Source organism: Schistocerca cancellata, chromosome 8 (genome assembly GCF_023864275.1).
Source record: "Schistocerca cancellata isolate TAMUIC-IGC-003103 chromosome 8, iqSchCanc2.1, whole genome shotgun sequence".
In the NCBI taxonomy this organism is placed as follows: Eukaryota; Metazoa; Arthropoda; class Insecta; order Orthoptera; family Acrididae; genus Schistocerca; species Schistocerca cancellata.
The window spans coordinates 351,116,176-351,135,049 of NC_064633.1; positions in this window are offsets into that span (position 1 = coordinate 351,116,176).

Genomic DNA, 18,874 nt, shown 5'->3' on the forward strand with positions numbered 1-18,874 from the left:
GGTCAGTTGCCACTCCCTGCGCCAAGTGCCTATCCACTGCAGATCTTCCTGCATTTCGCTACAATTTTCTAATGGTGCAACTTCTCTGTATACTACAGCACCATCCGCGAAAAGCCGCATGGAACTTCCGACACTGTCTACTAGGTCATTTATATATATTGTGAAAAGCAGTGGTCCCATAGCACTCCCCTGTGGCACGCCAGAGGTTACTTTGACGTCTGTAGACGTCTCTCCATTGAGAACAACATGCTGTGTTCTGTTTGCTAAAAACTCTTCAATCCAGCCACACAGATGGTCTGATATTCCGTAGGCTCTTACTTTGCTTATCAGGCGACAGTGCGGACTGTTTCGAACGCCTTCCAGAAGTCAAGCAAAATGGCATCTACCTGGGAGCCTGTATCTAATATTTTCTGGTTCTCATGAACAAATAAAGCGAGTTGAGTCTCACACGATCGCTGTTTCCGGAATCCATGTTGATTCCTACAGAGTAGATTCTGGGTTTCCAGAAACGACATGATATGCAAGCAGAAAACATGTACTAAAATTCTACAACAGATCGATGTCAGAGATATAGGTCTATAGCTTTGCGCATCTGCTCGACGACCCTTCTTGAAAACTGGAACTACCTGTGCTCTTTTCCAATCATTTGGAACCTTCCGCCCCTCTAGAGACTTGCGGGACATGGCTGTTAGAAGGGGGGGGGGGGGCAATTTCTTCAGTGTACTCTGTGTAGAATCGAAAATTGGTATCCCGTCAGGTCCAGTGGACTTTCCTCTGTTGAGTGATTTCAGTTGCTTTTCTATTCCTTGGACACTTATTTCGATGTCAGCCATTTTCTCGTTCGTGCGAGGATTTAGAGAAGGAACTGCAGTGCGGTCTTCCTCTGTGAAACAGCTTTGGAAAAAGGTGTTTAGTATTTCAGGTTTACGCGTGTCATCCTCTGTTTCAATGCCATTATCATCCCAGAGTGTCTGGATATGCTGTTTCAATTCACTTACTGATTTAACGTAAGACCAGAACTTCCTAGGATTTTCTACCAAGTCGGTACAAAGAATTTTACTTTCGAATTCACTGAACGCTTCACGCATAGCCCTCCTTACTCTAACTTTGACATCGTTTAGCTTCTGTTTGAGAGGTTTTGGCTGCGTTTAAATTTGCAGTGAAGCTCTCTTTTCTTTCGCAGTAGTTTCCTAACTTTGTTGTTGAACCAAGGTTGGTTTTTCCCGTCGGAGGATTTTAAAGTCTGACATGTGCTGAAGCAAAACCTATTACAGGACCACTTGACAATGGCCCAAAGGCCTAAACTGCAGTAGTGAAATAAATAATTTCTACAGTCAACGACCAATACGATATCCTTTTAAAAATGGATTAATTTTCTGTGTTGTGATGCATTCTGTTCAACTCTGCGCGATTTTCCTCAATCTAAGATGGAATACGACCATTCGATCTACCCTAAATCGACTTCTTCAGATGAAAACGTCTTTGTGCGTAATAATTGTAGGTCTGATATAACATTTCATAAATTTTGGCCACCAAACAAAATTACTTGCAATTAAACGTCTCTTTCCACACCTGTCTTTGTACTTATACAGGATGGTTACAATTAAAGTGCACTTACTCATAGAGGTCCAGTGTGGGCTGTTATTATCGTATGGCAGCGAAACTTGGTAGATATTCTAAAGCGTTAATGCCAAACCGATTTGCGCTAGAAAAAAGTTTAGTTCCAATTTAGGCCACCAGGTGTAAATGTCGCGCTGTGAATGCAAGAGATACGTAGAGAAATGTCTCCATATGTAATGGATTAGGAACAAAGGTCAAACAAGTGAGAATGGCTAATGCTCATCTTCTCACAATCCGCCGCTTACATAATTTGTTCAATATGAGCACCGGAGACGACGACGAGATGTCGAATCTGTAAAACAAGATGATCAGCAGTCGCTCGCAGCAGTTTCAGTGGAATATGAGCAACATTCTCCTGTATACCAGTTTCCAGACCAGGTAAATAACGAACGTGTCGCTGTTAAACGCATTTTTTTTATACGTCCTGAGAGCCAGAAGTCAAATGGACGCAAGCGATGTGATTTTGCAGGCCATTCATCTGGAAAAACTCTGGAGATAGCTCGTTCGTGGAAGGTTCCGTTAAGCAGATCTTTCACTGGGCGAGCTGCAAGACGTATTGCCACGTTTACATGAAGATAGTGGTTTCCACAGACTTGAAAAGCAGGAATCACTTGTTGTATAAGGAGGTCTCGAAAACCCGCAGCCATTGCGGTACACCTGACTGACCACCGAGGTGTTCTGTATTCAAAAGGAAAACCGACAGAGAATGAAGGTGGTTGTCAGTGCACATCACACAGTTACATACGGCGACTGCAACGGTGAAGGCGACAGAAATACGCTGTCTAACACTACACCAGATTGGACAGTTCGGTATATTCACTGTACACGTAGAATAAAACGTGCCTGGTCGCTTCATTGAATATTGCCCGGCCACAAGTCATCAACTTCGATTCACGCCAGAAGCTAAAGAGCAGATTCAGAGCGTTGCTGCGAGTAATGAGGTTTCAGTTGCTGCAGCGCCTGATCTTGTACGGGTACCAGTACAAAACAGAAATTTCAGTACTGTTGATTATGGGATGAGCAATTCTAGCGACGAGCTGTAGCACTAACTCGGGCACTGGCTGCGAGGTCAGTTGCAGCAACAGCAACCTCATCAGTAGCTTTCACCGCGATACAAGGTCCTCTTCCATATGGCACAACAAGCTCATCCGTGTTTGCGAATTTCATATCACATTCCTTACACCACTTAATGACATCGGGCCTCTCCTCAGTCGGCGGTACTCTTTCAGTGCAGCTCCGTAACTGCTGCCGTTCACACAAAACAGTTTCACTAACAGTGCACGATCTCTCTTCCCGATAGCTATACTGTTCACCTACGTTATGGCTTGTCAAATAACAGCCTGGATATCATACTGTCATACAAACAGCGTACAGCGCCAGATTTGCTCCTGGCAGCCACAATTGGAACTAATTTTTTTCTAGCAGAAATCCGTTCCACATTAACGCATTAGCATATCTGCTGCCATACGATAGTTAAAAACCACACTGGACCGCGAGTAGCTGAACCTCACTTATAACGACCCGGTATTTACTTTATCAGTTCTCTTCTTGAATTAAAATTTTTCGTATTTCGTTTATCTTCCAGCAATCATCCCCAGATTTACTAATTTGTGTTAGAAATCAGGATACGCAGAAGTTCGACGTTACGGCCTCAGTGCCACAGGTAAGTGGTCGCAGCGCTAATATCTACAAGAACTGAGAGGGAGCAATCAGACTGCAAGACTAAAGTCGAACTGCTCGGACTAAAAATTGTTTAAGAGAGTGATTCAGCCTTTTGCCCTTACTGTTCAATATATAAATCCAAAAGAGAATGACGGAAATAAAATAATGATTCAAGAGCGGAATTAAAGTTCACAGTGAGAGGATGTCAATGATAAGATTCGCTGATGACATTGCCATAAGCAGTGGAAACAATGAAGAATTACCGGATGTGCTGAATGGAAAGAACAGTCTAATGAGTACATAATATAGACTCAGAGGGAGAAGAATTACAGTATGTGTTGAATGGAATGAACATTCTAATGAGTACAGAATACAGACTGAGAGTAAACCGGAAAAAGATAAGATGATGGAGTAGTAGCAAAATTGGTGATCACGAAGTCGACAAAGCTGACAAAGTCTGGAACCTTGGATGCAAACTCACGATGGACGAAGCAAGGAGGACGTTAAAAGTAGACTAGCGCTTGCAAAGAGGACATTCCAGGCTAAAAGAAGTCTACTGGTATCAGACTTGTACTGGTATCAGACGTGTAAGGAAGAAATTCCCGAGATTCCTACTTGTACGTTTGAAGCACAGTATTGTGTTATGATGACGAATCGTCGTCAATATGAATGACTGGTGGCCAATGATAATAGAAACACACAAATCTCTTCTCAGCATATACAGCAGGTTTGTAAGTGAAGTCGATAAGGAGCATGCTGCATGGTCTGGGTCTACAACGACTAAAATAATTAGAAGTCGTTGGTAAAAAATAATATATTGTACTGAACTGGTGGTACAGAAGTCTTCATAGTAAGGATGATTACAAACAGGCTGCTATATATGCATCACATAGGCCATATTTCAACTAAACACCTTGTTAGAGGTTGCTTCCTATCAGCTGAAGGCTACACTACCTTCCTACTTGACGTCCCGAGCAGGGGTGACCGAGCGCACGCTAGAGACTTGTTGCAAGACCCGGAGCGGCGCTAGCGGCGCTAGTCTCTACTCGCGGGTCCAGCGAAACTATTACGGACCGCAGTCGATAACTGCAACCGCTAACAAGTGTGGTACCGAACGTTGATACCACATATTGCATGGTAGCGATTCATGAGCAGTGGAAAAACCGGATAAGAAGAGGATAGAAGCGTTTGCGAAGTGGTGCTGAGGAATAATTTTGGAAAATGACGAGGAGTTTCTACGCAGAATCGATGAAAAAAAAAACATAAGGAATACTCTGACAAGAAGAAGGGACAGGATGATAGGGCATGTGCTAAGACATCGCAGATTAAGCTCCATTGTATTATAGGGGGCTGTAGAGGGTACAGTTGTAGGGGAAGGCACAGGCTGCAATGCGTCCAACAAGTAACTCAAGACATAGGGTGCAAGTTCTACTCTGAGATGAAGAGACCAGCATAGAAAACTGATGACTGAAAAGTTTTAATTGGGGTGGCTTTCGTCAGCTAAACATGCAAAGCCTTTTATGAGAAACCTGCTTTTCTAGTTTATATACTTGCTTAGAAAAAGCATTTTGAAAAAATTGATGTGTTTCACTCGAAGGAGCCGTTCACATACCCCGATTTTGATAGTTAATTTCACTTAAAGGGTGATGTTTGAATTGCCATCAATTAAAATATCGATAAAAATTGATCAGCTGTTGTTGCGGTCTTCATTCCAGAGACTGGTTTGATGCAGCTCTCCGTGCTACTCTATCCTGTGCAAGCTTCTTCATTTCTCAGCACCTACTGCAACCTACATCCTTCTGAATCTCTTGGTCTCCCTTTGCGATTTTTACCCTCCACGCTGCCCTCCAATACTAAATTGATGATCCCTTGATGCCTCAGAACATGTCCACCAACCGATCTCTTTTTGTAGTCAAGTTGTGCCACAAACTCCTCTTCTCCCCAATTCAATTCAATATCTCCCCATTAGTTATGTGATACCCATCTAATCTTCAGCACTTTTTTTGTAGCACCACATTTCGAAAGCTTCTATTCTCTTCTTGTCCAAACTATTTATCGTCCATGTTTGACTTCCATACATGGCTACATAAATCTATACGCAATGTTATAAAATTTCTCTTCTTCAGAAACGCTTTCCTTGCAATTGCCAGTCTGCATTTTATATCCTGTCTACTTCGACCATCATCAGTTATTTCGCTCCCCAAATAGCAAAACTCCTTTACTACTTTAAGTGTCTCATTTCCTAATCTAATTCCCTCAGCATCACCCGACTTAATTCGACTACATTAAATTATCCTCGTTTTGCTTTTGTTGATGTTCATCTTATATCCTCCTTTCAAGACCCTTTCCATTCCGTTCAACTGCTCTTCCAAGTCCTTTGCTGTCTCTGACAGAGTTACAATGTTATCGGCGAACCTCAAGGTTTTTATTTCTTCTCCATGGATTTTAATACCTACTCCGTACCTTTTGTAATACTTTGCCTGGACTAAAATAAATTTAATTTCTGTAATCCTCTGAACAAACGAAATTGTATAGATTTTTATTTTTATTTTGGTATACTTCTAGTAATTTTGATCTTTGTTTATCCTTAACTTTTCCTACTCCTTTCAATGCTGTGCAATGAGTATATTATTTTGTTTTGTGAAATTTGTTTTTGCCTGTTTTTCGTCGTTCCATCTGCTTTCAACCTCGTTCAATGAGTATACTGTAAACACGCTTTACACGCGACTGCTATTGACAATTTGCGAGAGACTCCCAATGTCATTTGGATGCACTGAAGTATCTGTATAATAAGCTATCAACATAGATCTATACGGCAATTAATTTTAATATCAGGCACATCTTAACTCTGATATAAGGCCTGTCTCACACTATGGAAATGACGTCACTGGAAGCTAAAATAAATGCATCAGCCTCAGCTGAATGGGGGCACTTAGTACAATTCGGTAATAGTAGCCGGTGGGCAGTTGTGAGACTCTTCGTAGACACTTTAACAGATGACAGATGTTTTTCCAAGATGGCACTGCATTGTTTTTGTGTAGGGTGGAAGTGGCAAGTCTGGCTCACTAAAGCCGTAGTATACTGCAGTTCATCTATGTTTGCGGAGAACAGCAACAAAAAAAGTTTTTCGATTTTCTTTTGTTTTCTGTCATTTATAAAGGTAAAAGACCACATCAAACATGCATATGAAGAAGCCTTGGACCTGCAACACTTTATAACAAACAATTAGGGGTAAGTGTTGACTTTTTGCGTAAGTTCGTAGCGTTTTTTCCATAAGTGCAATAAACACAATAGATACACATAACAGAGACTTAAGTCATCAGTGGTACATATTCCTTCACTATTTGCAACATTCTGCAAACGCTGTGATAACTATTCGATTCCACGACTGTAAAACTCACATGGTTTTAAAGTGAAGAACTTGTCAAGCCACGTTCGGAGTGCATTTGCATCAGGGAAGAAAGTTCCTTCAAGGTTGTTCGACAGAGAGGGAAAAAGGTGAAAATCTGAGTGCGCAAGTTCAGGTGAATATGGTGGGTGCAGAATGACTTCCCAGCCCAACTCCTGCATAATCTTTTTGTAAGTCCAGCAGAACGCGAGCCGACGTTATCCTGGAGTAGCATCATTTGACGCAGTCTTCCTGGTCGTTGTTCTTGGATTGTGTCCGCAAGACGTCTCAGTTGTTAACAATAGATATCAGCAGTGATGGTTACACATCGGGAAATATATTCGTGGTAGGGGAGAGCCGGAAAAAGTGGCCAGGCTAGGGTATTTTTAAGCTGAGTAGCAATAGACCTAAGTGGATATAAGTGAGTGATTGTATCTACATCTACCGAAGTACAATATTGAACAGTTTAATCATCTAAAATTAAAATTAAATACTTTAGACAATTCAGTTCCCTCAAGGTGGCAAAAAGGCGAAGTGGCCAACGAACCAAATATATTTTATTCTGAAAGATGACTCGAATTACATTTTTCAGAAACAAGACTGGAACTGTGCTCCTCAACTGCTGTACAGATTTCGTCTCCTCAGAGGGAGCACAATTGGTAGTTAATCCACTGCCCTTTCGGCTTCGAATTTGACAGTTTTTCTTCGTAGCACATGCGCACAGTGTTTTCAACGTTGTCCTCAAACGGAGTTCTTCCAGGGTAGCGTTTCCTGCTTTTCGTACTGTTCTCGTTAGTGCCTTTCGTCTCTACATCTGCTTTCCTTTTTTCCTTCTTCCTACATTCTTTTTCTTCTCTTGCCGTTTCTAAGTCATTGAAATAAGGATTTCCTGTGAGTGTGGCTGCTGAGCCGTTCTTTTGGCTGCTGGTTTTACGTATTTCCTCCAAGCGAAGCGGCCACAAGCCACCGCCGAGAATATCACTTTGTCCGCATTGACACATTTGCCCCTTTACACAAAAGCTATAAACCCTCCAACAGCATGATGTAACTAATGTATGATTATGGACTCGAGAGATGACACTTTCAACACATTGTCACTAATAAGATGGAAGTCACATTCCCTCTCCACAATATGTGCACAAACTGAGCACTTAGCTTACATCACCACAACTGAAATCCACAAAAATTATAACTCCCTGGAGCGGCCTAGCAAACATGCTAGACTTCATGCGGTGACTAGGCCGTCCAGGTTCAAATGGCTCTAAGCACTATGGGACTTTACATCGGAGGTCATCAGTCCCCTAGACTTAGAAATACTCAAACCTAACCGAAGGACATCACACACATCCATGCCCGAGGCGGGATTCGAACCAGCGAACGTAGCAGCCGCCTGATTCCTGACTGAAGCGCCTAGAACCGGTCGGTCGCAGCGGCCGGCGGCCGTCCAGGGAGAAGGCATTTTCTGCACAATGCCACGACCTTATAGCCCCCAAGACCCCAACAGCCACATTGCCCGCCAAGGTCAGTTTGCCCGGCTCCCCACTACACAGTACAGTCGCTGTACCACCCGGTGTATAACATTTTCTTTTTTCGATGTGCGCGGCATTTTGTACGGAGAATTGTTACTTGGTTTGGGTTCAACCATTTCTTTCTTTTTCTTACGTAAGCGTAAAATCACCGCTACACTGTAGCAATATTGTCGGTCTTGTTCACAATCCAACTGATGGCAGGCAAGCAGAAATGCATATATGGCCACCCGCTGACTTTTGTGAGCAAATGCGATACCCATACCCTGATTTTTGAACTTTCACCACTGCATTTAAATGTCCAACGATGGTGGAATGATCCCAGTCGATCACATTTGCCACTTCTCGAGTACTGTGAAGTGGATCATTGTGCATTAAGGCGATCTTCATCAAGCCCCGAAGGTCTTCCTGAACGTGGAGAGTCACTGATGTCAAAACGATCCCCCATAAAACGAGAAAACCATTTTTGTTGCCGCGTTCTGTCCAGTGACATTATCCCCTTACAGAATTCAAATATTTCTGGCTGCCTCCGCTGAGGTCGCCACCCTATTGAACTCAAACAGAAGAATGTGTCGGAAATGTTCCGATTTCTCCACTTGGCACTCCATCTTCTAGCGTCCATACCTCCACTCACTATCTTCAAATGACAAAATGACAATATGTAAACTCAAATAGCAACAGTGAACTACAACTATGCTATAAATGAAGGCTCTGGTTAACGCTACTTAAAAAAAATTGTAATTGTATCTCAGTACGTACTCAGGTACACACCGAGATCCCAACACCACAGTACCACAGCACGCCGCTAGAAAAGCCAAAAGAATACCTTTATCTGCGATTTGCGGTAATGGGAGGGACAGGATTCAGTGTGTACCTTGACCGCAGATACTCACTTGCTAACAAACAAAAATTCGCTGTCGAATAAGGACCGCTGCGACTTTTTAAAATCTTTATTCGGAGACAGGACGTATATTAATACCGGTAACAGCAGCACTTTCTCCTCAAGTTGTTCACATTGAAGGTCTCAGGAGAGCCTTAGCCCTCTTAGTCTATTTATGGACGTTCGTATGTTGGCGAGACAGAAATTTTAAATATCTCGATTAGAATATTGGGTAATGTGCTTTTTTCAGCTTTAAACAGATTGCCTCTTTGAATTGGCTATATACACCTGATGATGAAAATATAGTTTGCGGAACTTGTAGTGTCTTTGAAGCCGCGCGGGATTAGCCGAGCGGTCTTAGGGCGCTGCAGTTCTGGACTGTGCGGCTGGTCCCGGAGGAGGTTCGAGTCCTCCCTCGGGTATGGGTGTGTGTGTTTGTCCTTAGGATAACTTAGGTTAAGTAGTGTGTAAGCTTAGGGACTGATGACCTTAGCAGTTAAGTTCCATAAGATTTCACACACATATGATCACACACATATATATATATATATAGTGTCTTTGAATAAAAACAGTTGCAGCGGTCCTCCTTATTCAACGAGGAATGTATCGAATGAAGATGCGCTACGTACAAAGGTAGATGTAGACCTAAGAACACGTCAATATATTGCATTACTGCGACAAGTTCAACTAAACTGTTGGCAATGCAGTACCCCGTGCTGTGACGCAGCAATTGCTTTCCTGTTGATAAAGTATATGCTCGATAAAAATATGCCCTAGAATTTCAGATTTGACAAATGTCTCACAAACACCATAGGCTCTGTAATTGCGCCGCTAAATAACATATGAGCACCTGGCACAGAAATCACTAACCGATAGCGTGCTGCGTTACTGTACAGGTATGACACGGTGGTCGTCAATGAGAGGATAGACCACTACTCAAAAAGGAGAGCAGGAGTTAGGCGACACAGAAGCACATATTACGGACGATAACTTGTTCACATTTGGCAGAAAGTTCTTTTTCATTAAGATAAATTTTTAGTGCTGTTGATTGTCGGACGTATGGGATAAATAAATACTTAGTCACTCTCCTACAACCACTTATAGGAAGAACTAACACTTACGTTAATGATTTTTGTCATTGTGGAAAAATTAAAATCATTCGGGTTGATAATAAAGAACAACCGATTTAAGCCTCTAATTGTGGTTTTATTAAAATGCACACTGCATTTAGAACCCTGGAGGCTCATCTTCAGTTTGAGTTCAAGCGACATTATGGTAATTTTCGATGTAGTAGTAAACAGCGATGTTTACTACGGTTTCTTTTAATGAGTAGATGTCACGGTTGGAACATATTTTCGCAAAGAAACATTGTCTCACATCAACCTACTTTCGACGGGACAGTAAATTCTACAAGTGGCTATGGAGAATCCACTTAGTGCAGTTACAACGAATTTATATGTGGGAAAATTTGAAGAAGCAGCCCTTCAAAAGACGAAGAACAAACGCTCATGTTTGTTTCGGTATGTAAATGACACTTTTGTTACACAGTCTCATGGAGAAAAAGACCTCTCAGAATTTCCAAACCTTATGAATAATACTAATTCTAACATAAAGTTAACTACAGAAAAAGAGAATGAAGTCAATTTCACATTCGAATGTACAGGTACTTCTTAAACGTGACGCAACTTTAGGGCACTAAGTCTGCAGAAAGTCCATTCACACGGATAGATACTTCACAAAAATTCCAGTCACCACTCCAAGAAGGAAAGAGGAGTTATCATTGATGAACCAGGCTGAAAGAATCTGTGAAGCACAGTACTTGGAGTACGGTCTCGATGATTTAAGAACGGCCTTCAGAAGAAACGGCTACTCAGAAAAGGGGATAAATAGGGCAGTATACCATAATAGGTCTAGTGCTGCTAATGAAAAAGAGAAGTTTTTTGGAAGACAGGGGTGGATCAAACTGTGATCGGAGTTTTAAGGTGGCACGTTTTTCTTGGCTGAATCTTGTGAAAGAAGTAGTCACGCCACTGGCGGATTGAGAATTCTTAAACAACGACTAATGTTCATATTTTCTTTGGCGGGAAGGAAAGAGCAGGCTCTACGATGCAGATAGGAACTTGAGAGTTTGTCAGGGGACAGTGTGTTGTGGCGTTCAGGACAGTTCCAAGCGGGTCGTGGCAATGAACGGATCGTTGTGGGCAGTGGTCTCAAGTCGAAAAGCCGATGGAGATCCGGTGTTCATGTTGACGGTAGCACGACTGTCGCACTGTACTTCAGATAAGCTGTCGCGACGGAAACGTTCTCCACGTCTCATGCTGACAATTTACGGTGAGGATTGTTAGCAGCGCAGGGATCTTAGGACAACTATCGGTCACAATTTAGTCAGATCGTTGCAATTATCTCTCCCACGTCCAGCAGCACATTGTATTGGTGGATGCACGCATCTCTCAGTCTAACAAGCTGTGTATTCGTTTAGTTGGAAACTCATGTCTCATTTGAGAACGTTATTTGCGTCTATAGGGCACATTACCAAGCCTTTCAAGTAACTTCAGGAACCAGCAGGTTCACTTAGTGTACACCATACAGTGAAGTTTTGTAATATTAACTTAGAATTGTCAGTGAGATGTGTTTCAGGTTTGGATTTTAAATGGAATAAACTGATGTGTTCATTTAAAACTTATTTCTGCTGAGCCTTCATTTAATTTAATTTTCTTATATTATGCAATTCTCCCCTTAATATTGCATCGCATTAGATAATCCATTTGTGCACAATAATTCAGCTTGGGTCTCAAAGGCGTGTATACCTCCTAATTAATTTTCTCAGTCAGGTTAAGTACTGCAAACACAGTTGAGTTTATGCGATGTGATACTGAACGCGATACATTTTATTGATTCTTCACTTGTATTTTTGATCTGATGAGGGCACTCTGCGGAAAAGCATTATCTTTATAAAGAACTCAAGTTTGATACAGACAGGCAGACAATGTATAAGTGCAACATGGTACCAGACCTCTATGAATACTTCATGTCTTCCATTACCAAGTGAACCAATCACTTTATATAAACAGAAATAGCACCAAAGATATCTAAATCAGCACCTTTCCAGCAGATCCAACCTTAGTTAGGAATTTTTTATTTTTTATTATCTATTGTACTAGATCTTATTTCGGTCCAGATTTCCGTCTCTTGAATGAGAAAGCCAATGTAAATTTTCAGCTTGCAGCTTACGACGTGTATTGTGATGTAGGTAAACACTTGAAAATTGCAAAACCAAAACTGGTTGTGTATATGACGTGACCAAACACTGGTCTTCATAAATATTGTAGTGTGAATGGAAAAATGTCGCCTTTATTCAACAATTTCATGGCTATGACGTCCACAATGAGAACTAAGTCATTATTCTAACAATTCCAAATTCATATACGAATACCTGAACTGAGACTTACCAGGGCGATAGATCGGTCGCGCTTCACCTGCAGATAGCTCTTGTTTACAATAAAAGCTAATCACGTGATCAGTCAGGAATTGATTACTCGCAGCAAGGGGAAGAGCACAGCATGAGATGTTTTCTCATTGTAGTAGTATTATATGCAGGTGTATTAGTAGTAATGGTAGCTAATTGCAAGGATAATTGCAAAATTAGTTAAAAGCAGACTGAAATAATGAAAATCTATGGTGTTTTTACTGTCACGGCGAAGGAGCGCGGGACTGAGGATGGAAAATGGTGCCATAGGATAACGCATGTAGAGAAGTCCATAGGTAGTCATCAAAATGTTAGAGCTATAGTAGCAGAAACAAACAAAGGTGTGAAGAATGGCACGATAGATAATCTACGTTTATTTTAATATTCGGAACACAAAAAAGAGTTCTCATTATGACTGACTCACAGAAATGTAATTTGGTATTTGATGGTCCACTCCTATTACCAAGAAGGTCAACTCGAATTAATAAATAAATAAAGGCCCATTGACGACAAAATTGATAGCCATCCACTCCCAGCGACTTCCCAAACATTGAGGAGACAGATTCTCACAGCAATCGAAAACATCACAGCGGTTGTGCCTAAAAAAAGCTTCATGGACTTAATGATGATAGCAGTCAGTACCTCCATATTAGACTTGGAGCATGCACTTAAAGTCGTTTTAAAAATTCAGTCCTCTTGGAAATGATGCTTAGATGAAACATTTATATTCGGTCTCGGTAAAAATCTCACGTTATGAATTCTTGCAAAATACTTTATGATAGCACGTGAGACCCAAAAGGTACAAGAGATGAGACAAGTACTGAAGTGCTGCCGGCTTACCTCCCTGCTGCTCATGAGGCGCACGAATTAGTAGAAGCGAATTACCAGACTCGTCGGGAACCGTAATTTATACGTTAACGGAAGACTGTTTGTTGCTTAATAGAATAATGACTTGCGGTCTCTCGAATAGCTCGTAACAGTATGAAAAACGGAGATAAACATTACACCAGAAAAAAGCCTGAATAATTTTCTCGAGCTGCTTTAAATTATCTCATCTCTCTAATGTATCGCAAATTTCTCTTTATTATCGTTCCTTTTTTAATATTTGTGAGGTGCCGGCGGCGGATGCGGCGGCTATCACAGGCGCCGTAATTCATTTATATTCCGCGCTAATTATTTAAATTTCCGTGTCGGAACCCGCCTACCGCCACAATGTATTCAGATTATGCGGCGGATCGGATAATTTTCGTGCTTGCTTATGCAGCGGGCCGGACCCGACCGGCATCGCTAAACCGCCTCATTAACAATGCAATCTCGCGCCGTGTGAATAATGGAGGCTGGTTTCGGCAGCCCAGGAGGACACCGCCGCGGAGGGGGGTATGGGGGGGGGGGGGAAGCGTCGAGTGGTTGAGGCAGAGAGAGAGAGGGTGGGCGCAATTACCGAGAGGGCGCCGAGGCACTCGCCGCCAATTCCGGATCAATTGGAATGAGTTAGCGGAGGGATGATGTCTCCGAAACTCAATGAGGCGGAGGGTGAGGGGCGGGAGGGAAGACGTAAGCACGGGGTAATGGGAAGTGCCGCGGGCGAGCCGAGCAAAGCCCGGTAATGAAGCCCGCTGTACTTGTTCAAGTCGTCTCGCTTAAATGGGATGTCCCTAGGAAGCGGCCCTCTCCCCTGCGAAGGGAACTCCGCTGACGGAACCAAACTTGCGGCACGGCTGCGCGAACATACTCACCAACGCTCACAACTGCCTCACTGGCTGACTCAATTACAACAGTCTACGTATGTTGTAGAAATATTGACATGGCTTTCCTGTGGTTTTTTTTTAACTCATTCTCCCACAAAACACGATGTCTCGTCCCTTATCTATCCTTGGGGGAAACCGATGTGTAATCTTCGTTGAGGATCGTTACATTCCTAAAACCACATTAATTTAAGAAATGGAATTGTACAGGCTGCTATACCGTTTGAGTCTCGGCGTGGTTAGATTCTTCTATGATCAGACTACAGACCCCAAAGTCTCAGTTTCTATTCCCAGTCAGTTTTTCTGATTTTGTGTACTATCGCTTCTTTCACTTGTGGTAACGTTTTCTCATAAAGAAAATGAGTTGTGGCGTGGTTCGGAGTCCAAAATAACTCCACACTGTAACGGAATAAGTCAGTTCAAAGGTAGGAGGAAAGCAAGGGTGTCCAACCTACAGTAGGCTTAAGGTGTGGTATGACGTCGCTCAGAAGGCACGCGGACATTATATGAACTTGAATATTACTCCATTCCAGAATAGTAAGCACCAATACATTGTCAATTTGCTATTCAGATCAATTTTTTGACGCATTGCCTAAATCAGAACATAAAAAATAAGGACAAAATCTTCAAAAATGGTTCAAAGGCACAAAATCTTCAAACAGAGTGTGGAGCCACGCGTATCACCCATCAGCATTAGAGCTTTACGTAGTTGAGTTGAATGACTCCACGCTCTATACGACGATGATGTTCGCAATTTGAATGTTCTGATGATGGGCAGGGCCCTAAACGCGTCACTAAATTGTGTCTGAACAGCAAAGTAACCAGTTATTTTAGCGACTTGTTCAGCAGTGGAAAAAAGTTCAACCTCCAGTAAAGCACTGTTGTATTCAAAGCAAACTTCATGTGGACGAAAGCTTTACTTTACGGTTTGACGGTGTGTTATCTTTTCCATCACATTATAAAACTTGAGTAATATTGTGTGTTTATATGTACACAGGGTGGTCCATTGATCGTGACCGGGCCAAACATCTCACGAAATAAGCGTCAAAAGAAAAAACTACAAAGAACGAAACTTGTCTAGCTTGAAGGGGGAAACCCGGTGTTGCTGTGGCTGACCCGCTAAATGGCGCTGCCATAGTTCAAACGGATATCAATTGCGTTTTTTTAGATAGGAACCCCCATTTTTTAAAACATATTCGTGTAGTACGTAAAGAAAAACGAATGTTTTAGTTGGACCACCTTTTTCGCTTTGTGATAGATGGCGCTGTAATAGTCACAAACATGTGGCTCACAATTTTAGACAAACAGTTGGTAACAGGTAGGTTTTTTAAATTAAAATACAGAACGTAGGTACGTTTGAATATTTTATTTCCGTTGTTCCAATGTGATACATGTACCTTTGTGAACTTATCATTTCTGACAACGCATGCTGTTACAGCGTGATTACCTGTAAATACCACATTAATGCAATAAATGCTGAAAATGATGTGCGTCAACCTCAATGCATTTGGCAATACGTGTAAAGACATTCCTCTCAACAGCGAGTAGTTCGCCTTCCGTAATCTTCGCACATGCATTGACAATGCGCTGACGCATTTCATGTGTCATGAAATATGTTATTCAATACCGCTTCAACCGCACGCGAGCTATGTGCCGGATATCCAGCATGTTGGAAGTACATCACCATTCTGTCAGGCGGTAAAACATCTTGTAGTAACGTCGGTAGAACATTACGTAGGAAATCAGCATACATTGCACCATTTAGATTGCCATCGATAAAATGGGGCCAATTATACTTCCACCCATAATGCCGCATAATACGTTAACCCGCTAAGGTCGCTGATGTTCCACTTGTCGCAGCCATCGTGGATTTCCCGTTGCCCAATAGTGCATATTATGCCGGTTTACGTTACCGCTGTTGGTGAATAACGCTTCGTCGCTAAATAGAACGCGTGGAAAAAATCAGTCATCGTCCCGTACTTATACGTTTGTGACTATTACAGCGCCATCTATCACAAAGCGAAAACAGTGGTCCAACTAAATATTCATATTTCTTTACGTACTACAGGAATATGTAATAAAAAATGGGGGTTCCTATTTTTAAAAAAACGCAGGTGATATCCGTTTGACCTATCGCAGCGCCACGTAGCGGGCCAACCATAGCGCCATCTGGTTTCTCCCTTCAAGCTAGACGAGTTTTGTTCTTAGTAGTTTCTTCGTTTGATGCTTATTTCGTCAGATATTAGGTCCGGTCACTATCAATGGACCACCGTGTGCGTGTAACTAAATGTATACACTGCTTTTCAAACCTTTTTCACTTCATTCTCACATAGTAAAACAAGTCTTTACACGCAAAAATGAGATTTAGGAAAACCTGTGGCGACGTTGGTTTTCCTAAAACTTATATAAGAAGGCCAGTTTTAGAAATATAATCAGACACTCTAATGATGACGAATAAGATCCAAAACATGTTTGGGGCAAAAAGTAATAGTAAAAAATTGTGTTTCCAGACGACGGACTTTAAACACGATTGAATTTCACGTAGAAAGATGACGACTCCTGTCTCCATTCATACGACATCATTAATTACAAAGCCACGAATGATTACAAGGAAACCGGACGTAAATCCAAGACTGGTTAGAATACCGTAACGTTTCAAAAGACGTAGTTGTACTGGAAGTGGCAAATGCATTTCATTGCTTTATTTCATTCACGTAGGACTGTTTCGTGGAATAAACGACTGTTTATATCCTTTTTTTGTTTGTTTTGGCATTAAGTCTAAAGGATGGTCGACGTAGATATCGACGCTAGATTATCCTGTACAGATCACTTCGCCTCAAAGTTAGCACTGCGTTCATATGAACGTGCAGACTGTAGGTCACGTCCTAGTCTTCGTCAACATTTCTTACCTTTCAGACTTCCCTCCATTATCAATGTAACGTAGTCATGATGGCTAAGGATCTCTCCTGTTAACTGATCCCTTCTATCTTTTAAGTTGTGCCTTAACTATTTTTTCTCATTAGTTCGGTTCAGTATTTCAATGTAAGCCAGTTTGTAGTATATATCCTCTCTACTTCGGCCATTGTCAGTCGTTTTACCAGCCGAGTAGCAAATCTTACTATATTTAATCAGACAACAATTCCTGACTGATCGTGGATTAGCTTTTATTGTAAATAAGAGCTACCTGCAGGTGAAGCGCGACCGATCTACCGCCCTAGAAATTCTCAGTTCAGGTATTCGTACATGAAATTGGAATGATCTCATATTGTTAGAACAATGACGTAGATCTCAAAAATCTACCATCTATCTTCAGCATTCCTCTGTAGTACCACTTTCCAAAACCTTCAAAGCTTCAGAAATGACTTTCTAAGCATGTAAATTCATTTTTGATGTTAGCAAATTGCTCTTATTTCAGTATGTTTTTCTTGGTATTGCCAGTTTGTAGTATATATCCTCTCTACTTCGGCCATTGTCAGCCGTTTTACCAGCTGAGTAGCAAATCTTACTATGTTTAATCAGAAACATTCCATTACTTATGTTTTAACTTCGTTGATGTTCAACTAATAATCTCTTTTCAAGCCACTATCCGTTTCATTAAACTGTTCTTACGAGTCATTTGCCGTGTGTGACTGAATTAGTGTCTTCGACAATCCTCAGGATTTTTTTCTCCCTAAGCCTTAATACCCTTCGGTAATATCTCCTCGCCCTTTCTTCACAGCGTGCTTAACCTACAGATTAAAAGTAACGTCGGAGTTAGGTGGCAATCCTGTCTCACATCCTTGTCAACTACTGCTTCGTTTATACGGGTGTTGACTCTTACAAACGTAGTCTGCTTTCTGCAGAAGCTGTACATAACATCTTCCTCCATGTACTTCATCCCTTCTGCCTTCGGAATTTCACAGTGTTTATTCCAGTGAACACAGTCAAAGTCAAAGCTTTCTCCAAATCTACAAGCGCTATGTATTTAGGTTTGCTTTAATCAAAGATAAATAGTAGGGTCCATACTGCCTCGTGCCGCCTTATATGAACTCGAACTGATCTTCTGAGAGCTCAGCTACTACCAGTTTTTTGTTCAAATGGCTCTGAGCATTATCGGACTTAACTTCTGAGGTCATCAGTCCCCTAGAACTTAGAACTACTTAAACCTAACTAACCTAAGGACATCACACACATCCATGTCTAAGGCAGGATTCGAACCTGCGACCGTAGCGGTCACGCGGTTCCAGACTGAAGCGCCTAGAACCACTCGGCCACTCCGGCGGGCTACCAGTTTTTCCATTTTTTTGTATTTTGCAGCCATTACTTACTACACTAATTGTTCAGTAATATCAATTATGTCCGCAGATGAATTACAGTTGCGTGAATGAATGACTGTATTATGATGTGTGAACTACGTCGTGTGGCAGCTGCTGCTATTTGCTGAAACTACTGGTAATTGGTAAATGGATGCCTGAAATATTGGCATGAGCGTTTTGTTGCGAAGTGTGTCCATGGCAAAAAATAAGGAAGTACTGGGATAGTGGGTTGTAGTCCCCGTAGTGTTTGTAAATATAGCGTGTGGATGTGTGGTTACCTAATGAAATTCTA